At 44.3% G+C, this 11,822-nt stretch overlaps 1 long non-coding RNA gene across 1 annotated transcript; it reads left to right on the top strand.

The window, feature by feature from the left end:
• The first annotated feature begins 109 nt into the window (after positions 1-109).
• Positions 110-1,399, top strand: LOC118103577. Its single transcript, XR_004694905.2, has 3 exons — positions 110-171; positions 680-727; positions 1,228-1,399. It is a non-coding gene; the product is annotated as an uncharacterized LOC118103577 (long non-coding RNA).
• Positions 1,400-11,822: the final 10,423 nt, after the last annotated feature.

Raw genomic sequence — 11,822 nt, 5'->3', positions numbered from 1 at the left:
AATAAACGACCCAAACACTTTAAAAAATGTATTTAATTTAAAACTGGATAAAAAGTATTTTTTTTAAACAAAACCGACGCATGGGTGAAGCGGATGTGACGTCACTGAGGCGAGACAGAATCAACTCACCTTTTCCGGTGTTTGAAAACTTCTGAGAACTTTTGAATTAAGGTGAGTGAAGAAAACCTCAAATACATGTTCCACACATGTTCTTCACATGTCGTCCACATGTTTAATATTTAACATTTACTCATGTTTTTAATTTAAAACTCCATCATTGACTCAAACATTTTAACAGTTGCTAATGTTTTAGTGTTTGAAAGTTTTGAATACGTCTTAAACGCTCGTTTATATAAAGTTCAGTTTATTGTGCGACTCTTCTTCTTTAGTTGTATCGTTAAAGTCACGAGTTGTTTTCACGTGAAGTTTGAAAAGAGTTAATAAAGAGTTGATAAAGTTAACGTGGTTTAGATCTCAGCCGCCATTTTACCACAGGTGCGTCTCGAGCTGATTAGAAGCAGCTGTGGAACATCTGGACTCGATGGTTCTGACGTTTAGATTCTGATTTCAACTGTTTCTGTCAATCATATCAATAATTATCTCTATATTAATGATACACAAGTCTAAATTAACCCTCAATGTTTCTATTTGTTCATTTTCTGTTTGTCTCAACGTGCAGGAGCAGGTGACGTCATCACCAGCTCGTGGATCCATTACTGAGACGAAGGTTTGAATATTAATTTTCTACAAACTCTCTGATAGACGGATAATGTAAGAGTTTTCATTTGTTCCAGATGTTTGAATATGTTCCTGCATTGAGAGAAGTTTGTTCTAAAAGTGTTAAAATGTGCTCATGTGAAGATTTAGATGATTTCAGAAACATCAGAGGTGAAATAGTTTGAGTCTGTCTCTGTGACGTCACGTGTCGTCACGTCGTTTAATCACGTTTTCTAATTAACTAAAATCCGTGTGGAGCATTTAGAAGAAGCATGAAACCACCACTAGATGGCGCCATCTGCATTTGCCTCTTCAGGGATCGTTTTTCCATCAATTTCTTTTCTTTAACAGCTTGAACAGAATTATTAATAAATGATTATTGATGTTATTCATCATATATTCTTTATGATTATTTATTTGTTACAGTTTAATTCTAAAGAAAATGTTGAAATTTCAAATACAATCATTTTGAATCTCATTTCCTTCTGCTTTCTTGATTTCTGTTTACAGATGAAATCTCTGGAAGCAGCGTTTCTGTTGCTCAAGGGCACTTCGGTGGGACCATGTGTCTGGGATCGAACCTGTGACGGGACGAGGCCACGCTGGACGTCCTGTGTTGACGAGTTTCGTCCTGGAGCGAGTCACAGGTCAGAGACTCAGACTCTTCAGCTCGTTGACTCAGAACATCTGACGAGTCCAGATAATCATAAACAATAAGTTTTATCATTTAATACTTTTAAAAAACAAGAAACTGGAGATTTTCAAAGATCTAAACACAAGAAGTTTAAATATATAGAAACATTTCTTTTAATTGAAGGTTTCAATAAATTAAACAAATCAAATCACAAGTTTAAATCCACGTTTCTCTTTACAGATTATTTAACTATTTTATGTTAAAGATTATTTTAATCTACAAATTGTGTTTTCACTAAAAAGCCAAAAAGTTACAGTTACACATTTAAACTCATATGTAGTAAATTAAAGAGGAGAAATCTGTGATAATATCAAATTAACAAGGAAAATTTGAACTATTCAGCAAAATTAAAACATTACAATTACACACAAATTATTTCCAAAGATGAACTTTATTTCATTTTGTTTTATAAATATGAAAAACGTGACAGAAATAAATCAAACGCAGCTTCGCAGGTTTTTCTCAGATTCTGCGTTTATCACTTTTCTCTGTTCGACGGTGGAACTTTTAAAATAAAGATGATTTTATTGCTCATTAGGAATAAAACAGTGGATGGAAGAAGATCTTTGATTTATGTGATTAATTATCAGTAAGTTTAATCTTTAAGAATTTGCTGTATTTCATCAAGTTGTAGAGTAAGTTTACGTCCATGTCCCTGGAGTCCAAGTGTCTCTGTGGACACGTGTCTCTGCAGATCGGATCAGTTCCATTGATCACTTGGTTTTACACTCTTTGATAAATCTTTGCTCTCGTCCCTCGGACCGCTCGCTCCTAACGGGGGCGTTCCATTCTCTGGTCAGAGCGTGGCGTGGGGACGGCGTCGGACGTTTCCTCCTCGCCATCGCACCTCGGAGCAGCTTGTTGGCGCCTCGGCGGCGGCGGCGGCCGTGTGTGGAGGCCGGCCCGTTTCATCAGTATGCACACGCTGGTGAAAATTAATTTCATTAAAGGCGCCTCCCTCCACCTCCGCCCGCCCCTCCGGTTTGAAAGCCCTCATAGCGTATGATTAGCGCACATTTCCCCAACCTGGCTGCGAGTGGCGTCTAGGTCGGGAGGTCGCGCAAATGAAAGAGAACAACTTCATTGTGAGATGACTGGCCCATAAATCATCGGCCGTTTTCTATAAATCACGGCAGATGGCAGGGAGCGAGCCGAGGCTCATGGGAGCTCGCCGCGGCCCCTGTGCATGATGGGAAGGGCCGGGGCTGCGCTGCGGCGGAGGCTGGCAGAAGCGCAGGGTCACTTCCAGTTTGCGGATGCAGAAGACGTGAGGTGTGGTGGGGGCGGGCCAGAGGCCGTCCCCCCCCCCCCGCCCCTGCAGCTCGGGCCCCGGGCTCACCTGATGAGATGCGGACCCCCGGAGGTCCACGCACGCCACCTCTCCACGCTGCCCTCCATTTAACGGGTCTAATCTACCTGCTTAATATGGAGACAACTTCATCCCCCCCCGTCCCCGAGCTGCGCTGAGACCTGTCAGGTTGACACTAAATGTCCGCCCAGGAGGGGCCGGCGCACGTCTTCATTATTCATCAGGATTATTTAACCGAGCAGGAATCAGCCGCACTGCAGCGCCGCTCTGCCGCAGCCGCCACCGACTCCTCTGCCATCTTGAATTCTCACATTTCAAATGACGCAGAGAGAGTTCGTCACAAATCCTTATTTTCACAGGTTTAACTCGTTAAAAATCAGGTTTAACATCGAAGAAACTCACAGAACTTGATTTAAAATCAGTTTTAGATCCTAGAGATCGAACGTCAGGGTGAAACTGAGCAGTGACATAAACACACGTAGTTTAAAGACTATAGATAAAGTGCAGCTTCAATAAAGAGCTGAAACAATTTATAGCATCTGAAACAATATTACATCAATTTAAGAGGAATTAAAGGAGTAAAACTGGATTTAAACAGGTTCATTTTGAATGTGGTGCAACACTGACCACAGAGAAACGTATTCAGGAATTAATATTAAATCTATTTTCAGTTTCCTGTGAAACTTAAATTGATCTTTCTCTTGTTAAAACCACTCAGATATTTCAGAGCAGCAGTCAAACTGAACCATTAAAACCAGTAAAAGCCTCTGAACAGAGACGTCCCAGTTGTTCTCAGCAGGTTTCTTGTGTCTCTGCTGTGGTTCTGTTTCGTGCCAGTAGAGGAAGCTTCAGAGCTGCTGGGAGACTTTCACCGGTTGAACCCACTCAGGTGTTGTTTCATCTCCCAGAACCCACCAGTCAGTTAAACTGGATCCAGCTCAGTCGTCCTGTTGTTGGTTTTAAACCAGAAGAGGCTCAAGAAACTTCAGTTATCACCAGATCAATTTAACTGAGCCAGAGAATAAACAGATAAATAATCAAATGTAGGAGAATAATAACTTTTCTGTTTCGTTGAACATTGAAGAGACTTAACAAACTTCTTCAGACACGTGAAGCTGCCGGAGTTCAACCTTTAACCAGATGAGAAACTTCACAGCTTCAGAATAAACACACGTGATGAACTAATGTTTAAATCACAACTTTGTCTTTTCTGTGAGTGATTTACTTGAATTCAGACCTGAACTTGTGTAATTTCCCCTGAAAGCTTCAGAATGTGTTAAACCTGATGAAGACGAGCGCTGACGCCGAAGAGGGATGAAGATTCAGCCTCTTGTGAAAACGCGCGTGTCACCGTGTTGTTGGGTTGGACGTTTTCACAGAATCGGGGGAATTCTCCACATTCATGTGTTCCTCTGCTGAGTTGAACTTAAAAGCAGCTCAGCCCCATTAGCTGCTCTTTCTTTCTTCCTTCTTCCTCCGCTCTTTATTTTATTTTCCGTCCAGCTGACTCCAGACCAGAAACCCCCGCTCGGTCCAGACCCGTTTAAAAAAGATCGACGGAGCAGAATCCTCGACTTGATGAACATCGCTCAGTTCGATGGTTCGAGGATCCGTCTGAGCTTCAGGTCTTGTGTTTGAATCCCGACCCGGAGACGTCACAACCTCCTGCAGAGACTCGAACCTCATTTAACCCTCAGAACTTTATTTCTCTTTCTAGAGGAGGAAGAGAATCAGAAAACAGACGATGTTGATGAAGAGGTTTATTTAAATTCTCTTGATGCCGAGTAAAGAAGAACAGAACATCGTCTCAAACCTTTTATTAAAACATATATTTCCCTCATTTCAGACCAGATGTGCATCTGCGATGAGATAAACGTATTTTCTGGTTTTAATAAATGATAAAACGAGTTTGTCCCCGGACTCTGGATCCGTCCGGTTCCGTCTTCAGCAGAGAAGATGTTCTCCATCTGTAACATCTGATCAGAATGTGGTGGTTTGTGTTTCATCGTCTCCGCTGAGTGACGGGCGGATCTGTGGGGGGGCCAAGGGCACGGGGAGCGTTTCAAGGTGGACCCTCCCTCTAACAAGCCGGAGCTGAGCCTCTGTCCACCCCCCCCCACCTCTGCCTCTCTGCAGCCGGCATTAATGCAAATTATGGTGTAATAATTTAATAACTGTGCCGGCTTGATCTGTCCTTTTTATTACAATTATCATCAGGCAGGGGGTTGCGTTCCATCATCAGAAAATAAACACCATCGATCATCCTTGCGATGATTAGCCGCTGACAGGCCGGGCGGCGCTTTGCATAAACGGCCGGTTAATGTGGAGCTGGAGCGCGGAGGCCTCTTCTGATGTTCTCTGCTAACTTTGGCTCCGCGTCGGGGTCGTTAGCCGGGGTCGTTAGCCGTGGCCGTGATCACAGCGAGGCCTCCTTTGAGCTGCGGAGAGGAGGCGGCGGCGAGGAGAGCCTCCTCCTAAAGGGTTACGTCAGAGGAGAGCGACTCCAGCTCAGCGCCGGAGCCAAGACATGCAGCCGCCGTCTGTTAAGTCTTTCCAGAAACCCGGGCCCTGGCAGCGGGCGCCGCCTCGGCATCAGGGCCTCCTCTTTAATTGCAGTGGAAAATGATGCCGCGTTTCCCGGCGTGTAAAGAAAACAACCCCCCCACTCCTCCTCCTCCTCCTCCTCCTCCTGCACAGAGAAGAGGTTGATTTATAAAGTCTTAAAAACAAGGAGGAATAATCAGGCTCTGGAGGCTTTTGGCCGCGACTCGAGCCCGTTTTCACCACGGGGAGAAAAACACCAACCAACTTAAATCACCGTTGCATCAGGTGGTGAATGTTTGATGTCGTCTCGTTGTGTTCTCCTCCTCGAAACCCCCCCGAGCACGAGGAGAAAAGACTCAACGAGGTGCAGCAACTTTCTTCGCACTGATTAACTCCTGACGAGTCTTCTGAGAGAAGCAGACATTTATGATTCATGGTGAAAATGTACAAACCGTTGGTTTCTGTGATTATAATCGTGAAAGTGAGACAAACACGGAGCTGCTTTGTTCTCGACCTGTTTGAGCTTTGAAGAGACGAACCCTCGTCCTCTCTCTGCCCGACCGCGACGGGATTCATCCTCACAAACCAGATCAGTAAATAACGCTCAGAGCCACACGCCGGATCAAAGATGGCTGCAGCTCAGGTTCAGGTGTGTCCATCCGTCTCCACAGCTGTAGGACACATCTAGGAGTTCTGTCTGTCCTTCTGTCCCTTGTTGTGAACATGATATCTCAAGAGCATCACGAGGGACATTCTTCAAATTTGGTTCCAACGTCCATTTGGACTCAGATGAACTGATTAGATTCCAAAGGTCACAACTACTAAAAATGCTGCTGATTAAATACCTTGAATTAGATATTAAAATCTATAGTAATAAAACAATACAAATTATACAATTAAAATGGGATAAAAACATAGTAGGAATAAAGTTATGATGACTTGTGAGTAAACGTGAAGAGGATGATGCTAATTAATTAAATTCACTTTGATTTTTATGATTCAATTTATAGATTTATAGATTTAACCACCTTTAAAACATTAAAGTGAACATGTTAATAAGTCAACGTAACCTATTTTAACTTCATGAGAACCAGACAGTAAAGAGCTAAGAGGAGAAACAGGATTTCAGGATGACACATCGTCGTCTTACTTAAAATTTAGTAGTTTGACCAAAATCAACTATCATTTGGTTAAATATGTAAAATAATGATTTCAAAGTGGGTGAAATGATTTGTAATTTCCCAGCAAAAGGAACTAGAAGTACAGAAAAGTGAGTTTATAGATGATTGTGAGACGATGAGTGGACGTCACGTTCCTCCCGGTTCCTCGTCTTCATGTGCGTTCTCATCAGAACCCTCCGGCTGTCGGCTCACACCGGCTGTTTGACACCGGGACCGCGGCGGCATACGTTTATCCCTCCTGAGGAGGTGGACTGGGTGATGAGGAGGAGAGGGCAGAGCGACGGGACGTTTTAATGAGGACCTCCATCCTCAGGAAACCTCCAGAGAGACCAGACCTGAGGGGCCCGGCGAGCGGCGAGGTGGCGGCGCTGACCTCCCTCAGCTGCTGCCGGGATCCATGATCCCCGAAACCCCGGCGCCCCCTTCAGCTGGAGGGTGTTAACGCGCCTCGCTGCTCGCTCCCCCTCCAATACAGAAAAGTTGAGAGGGAAACTTTCTGTCAACTGAAATTTAGTTTAATTATCAAACTTCTAGAAATAAAAATCTTTATTTAACCTCTACTCTGTTTTTTTCGTTCGGTCCATGTCCCGTCTGCTAACATGGAGGAAATGCTGTTTTTAGATGATTGAATATGAAGATTTATTAATTTTCTCTATTTGATATAATTACAAATTAAATATTTGACACATTTTTGACGTGTGAAGAAACAAACCTGGACTTTTCTTTGTTTTCTAACATTTTAAAGACAAAACGAGTCGATAAACCATTAATATCTGTAACTCCAGTATTTGCTGCTGCAGCATCACTGTCGCTGTGTTTACACACGGCCACTACAACAGTGTTGTGTTGTTTGTGCGGTTGTGTTGCAGTCGTCCAATCATCAGCGAGGCCTCGGTGTCGTGAACTAATACAACATCCATATTCATGATATGTTCCTATGCAAAATAACATCTGTTTCCAACAAGGTGCCATCTGGTTGAGGGACTCTGGCATTAGTGGCTCATCACAACGTGAAACAACAACAACAGAGAGGCTTTAAAACAGAGTCGTGTCGGTCGTTATCTGTGTGACTCACACACACACACACACACACAGACACACACAGAGGACACACTCATTTACACCTCAGGCAGGAAGCCAGTGTTCCTGTACACACACAGAGGTTGAGGCTCCTGCTCAAGAACACTCGGGGAGAATAAGACGGGAATTGAACCTTTGACCTTTTTGAAACAGGACAAACACAGATTTAACCACTTTGTTAACAAATCTGTAGGATTAAAGAAGAGACAAGTCGAGAGAACAATCTTTTATAGATTTATTTTGCGACCTCCTGACAAGGTTTTAAATACTCAATCACATTTCACTTTTCTACTTGAATTAGAAACAAAGCAAATCAAATCCTCAGCGTCTGAACGTGTCAGCGTCTCTGCAGACTGTCTCTGCTGGACGTGTCGTTAGAGGAGTCTTCGTCCTTTCAGACGTTCTCCCAGTGTCGACCTCAGGATGAGGATTATGCAGGTTGGTTAATATGGAGCAGGCGGTGACACGCGGGGCCCCGGTGCACCGGCGCTGGCTCTTGGCGGAGAGGTGGCCCTATTGAAATGAGGCGGAGCTGCTCCTTAATAATACATTTATCCCTCAGGGGCCACCCGTGAAAAAAAGGTGTGGAAGTGGAGGAATCCTGGTGTCACAGATACATACGAGTCCTGGGCTGGTTTTATTCTGTGGTAATTGTTGTTGTGCAGGTTGAGTTTTGATATTTTCCACCTTTTCATCCACATTTTAAAGTAGAAGTGAGTTTACGTGATCAGATTCTCTCTGGACTCGTATCAGGACGGTTTCCTGCCGTGGGATCGTCTCTGAGCAGAAACAAATGGAGACAGACAGACTCCTCAGCTGCCACTTTCACCACAAACTTGTGAAATTGATTCATAAATTAATATCCAGCTTCAGGAGGCAGCGGCTGAACCCTGCAGGGAATTTACATATTGGTCTAATAGAAATGAATGAGGCATCAGTGACTCCAGAGCACTATCCATCATCTGCCCTGACACCGGGGGCTGGATCCGCCTTGTTAGACTGTCACATGGGCGATAACGACGCAATAAGAGCCGCGGTAATGTGATGTGGTGTCATCGGCAGGGAGGAGGGGGGCAGGAAGAGGGCGGCGGAGGTCAGAGCGGAGAGTCTCCTTCACGTCAGAGCGTCTGATTGGACCGGGACAACACACGTGTCGGCCTGGTCGTCACTTTTCATATCGCTATCACCGCAGTGATCGTTTCAACGCCACACGGCGAGGGGGGAGGAGTTCTGCGGCGTCACGGACAACCACAGAAGAAGAAGAGTTCATTTACTTATTCACAAACTGTCTTACGGTTAAAAGTAGCTGCAAATTGTTGGTTTTAAATTCCCGACGATTCCTGAGATGTCGTTATTAAACCCTTAAGACAAAGACATTTAACGGAGGTTTGATATTTGACAGTTTATTAACTTACTTATTGATGGATCCATCTTCTGCTGCTCGGCCAATGAGCCACATGTTCAAGTGGCCCCTGGTCAGTGACGGGGCCCCGAGGTGCCGTGGTCCAGCTGAAGTCATGTCAGGATTAAACACTGTGTGTTGATGTCGCTGCGTCTGCAGAAGCTCGTGGCTCATAAAGAGTTTCTCAGAGTCTGAGCCCGGGAGACGCCGCAGAACGCAGCGCTCGCTGTAAAACACATTCCTCCGACGCCCTTTAAACGCTCCACAGACGAGGCTGTTTACCGCTCCGCCCCGAGTCCAGCTCGTAAAAGCTCCACAGCCTGAGCTGCTCTGTGGAGGAGGCGCTCTGTGGACGAGCTGCTCTGTGGACGAGCTGCTCTGTGGACGAGCTGCTCTGTGGACGAGCAGGGAGACGCTCAGTTTGGGTTCAGCTTCAAATCTGTGCTACACACAGTTGATCTCTTCTTGTGTCTGTTGATTCAATCTAAGGGAGGTTTGATAAAACATATTCATCCAGCTCATATTTTCTGATTTAGTTCAGGAAACACTGAGTGAACAGTTGTTTCAGAGCTGAGGAGATGACAGATGTTTCATCTCCTCTTCCTCCTGTTGTGGTTTATAGGACCTATACTGCAGCCCGCCACCAGGGGGCGATCCAGAGGCTTTGGCTTCACTTTTGGTTTTGTTGTCCATCTTTATTTTTTACAGCCTTTGTCTTTTTATGATTTGACCCCTAAATAATGTGTGTATTTACATTCACGTCTCACATGTTCACGACAAACTAGAGCTGCTGTCGTTCAGTTTCAGTTTCCTGATGTTTCATGGATCTCGTTTCAGATCCTCCAAGAGGAGGAGGAGGAGCTGGATGAGTGGGGGCGCTGGTTCCCAGTCGCCTGCAGAAGGAACTGGTTCCCAGTCGCCTGCAGGAGGAGCTGTGGTGAGTGGAGGTTTGATTTCCAACCACTAACACGCAGATTCTGACAAACATCATTTCATGGTGTCAAACAGATTTGAGATCTGCACTGATTCTGCTAATTACGTGTGAATCAAAGTTTTCTTAAAATACGGTTTCATAAACTTTCCCTCAACTCGACAACATAAATATTTAGTGTGAGTCTTCGCTGCCTCTTGTTGTTTCTCTGTTAAACACACACGTTAAATCAAATATGAATTTAATCCTCAAACCACAGCAGGAATTTAATTGAGTTGCTTCTGAGATGAAACATGAAAAATGTCCCTTTTTTAAAATCCTCCACGTTTCGGTAACACACATTTTCATGACTCTGTTCATTTACGGCTTCAATAAGATTTATTGTATGAATGTGTCGGAGCGCTCCGTCCCATCTTTCATCCCCCCCAGTTATCTCCATCAATAAGTGAAGGAGATGATCTCGGCGAGTCTCCACCTCTTGTTCCGGGCCTGGTTGGATTTCACCGCCCGCGGCTGTTTTCTCTCCCACTTCACATCTCTGACAGAATACGGAATTCCAGTGGCAAAAGCAATCACAACCTCCAGATCAAACGTGTCCTCTGCTGAATTCCCTGACAGACTAAAATCATTTGTTCCTCCCGCTAACGCTCAGCGCTGCGTCGCCGGAACCCCTCGCTGCCTCTCAGCCGCCGTGTTTTATGTGGTTTCAGCAGCTGCGTCCTCTGGGCCGCTCTGTCAGAGCTAATATTGAAGTACACACGAGCTAACTGCAGCAGCAGCGGCCGCTCTGCACGCGTCTCGCCTTTTCCCCTCCTGTTAGCGTCCCGTTTCATCAGCTTCCGACGGAGGATTTACATTATGTCAAGCCCGCTCTCGCCGGCGAGGTAAGACGAGGTCAGGGGAAGTTATTTCAAAGCCGAGCCGAGAGAGGTCGTGCAACGTCTTAAGAATTTGCGGCGCCTCAGTCTGACGCTCGACAAGAAAGGTTTGAGGAAAGTGCGATGTTGGCAGAGGGTGCAGGAGCGCGGCTTCAAAGACAAAAGTTTTGTTGTTGAATTATTGAAGCGATCAACACTCGTGCAGGGAAGCGATCCAGAGACGGATGATGATGATATTTACTCAACGGCAGCCGAACAGGGATGTGTTCAATTCTACCAGAGGGAAATGGTTATTAACGGGAAGGTTTATTTCATGTTCTCGTACTCGCACTTTGAAAGACTCTTAGTGATTTAATCCTGGACCAGAACCAGAACCAGGACCAGGACCAGGATCCTTATGTCTCCAGGAAACTGCTCAAACTGGGTTCAACACAAAAACACACCTGAATATAAGTCAAATAGATTTTGGATGCTCACTGTTAGATTCCTGTTTGTTCCTCTTCATCCTTGGTGACATGTTTTTCACTGTTTATTTCCTGTTTATTTAATATTCAGATGATATTTCCACATCTTTGTGATGTCATGACATTTCCATGATTCACTTCGAGCACCTCGTCAGACTTGAGCCCTAACGAACCCAGGTAAAGTGAGAGCAGAGTAATTACACTAATAAAAATAATCCACCTGAATATGTCTCCTTTAAAATAAGTAGTTAATAAAAGTAAAATAGTTTTTTACCCAAACCAGAATCTGAGGAAAAGAGACATTATGGTTTTACTGTTTTCTACTGACAGTCAGTTTTGTTTTTCTTATTTTTAAACCATAATCTTTCCCTTTTACAATAAATTAGGAAAACTCCCACGAGGAAAACTTCCTGTAACTTCTTCTGTTTCATCACGTAGTCGGTCACTGAAGAATCATCTCATCTCAACAGAAGTATTCAGTTTATTGTGCTGTTGACTTTAAATGACTGAACTGTTCAGATCCTGTTGTGGACAAACTGAAAGGAAAGAATCTGAGTGAAGGACGACGCAAATGATATTTATGTAAAAAAATCAATATTGTATTTTTTTTTTAGAAAAATGT

Source organism: Hippoglossus stenolepis, chromosome 24 (assembly GCF_022539355.2).
Source record: "Hippoglossus stenolepis isolate QCI-W04-F060 chromosome 24, HSTE1.2, whole genome shotgun sequence".
NCBI classification, from domain to species: Eukaryota; Metazoa; Chordata; class Actinopteri; order Pleuronectiformes; family Pleuronectidae; genus Hippoglossus; species Hippoglossus stenolepis.
The sequence above is the reverse complement of the archived record's forward strand: the minus strand, read 5'-3'. Positions and strand labels throughout refer to the sequence as shown.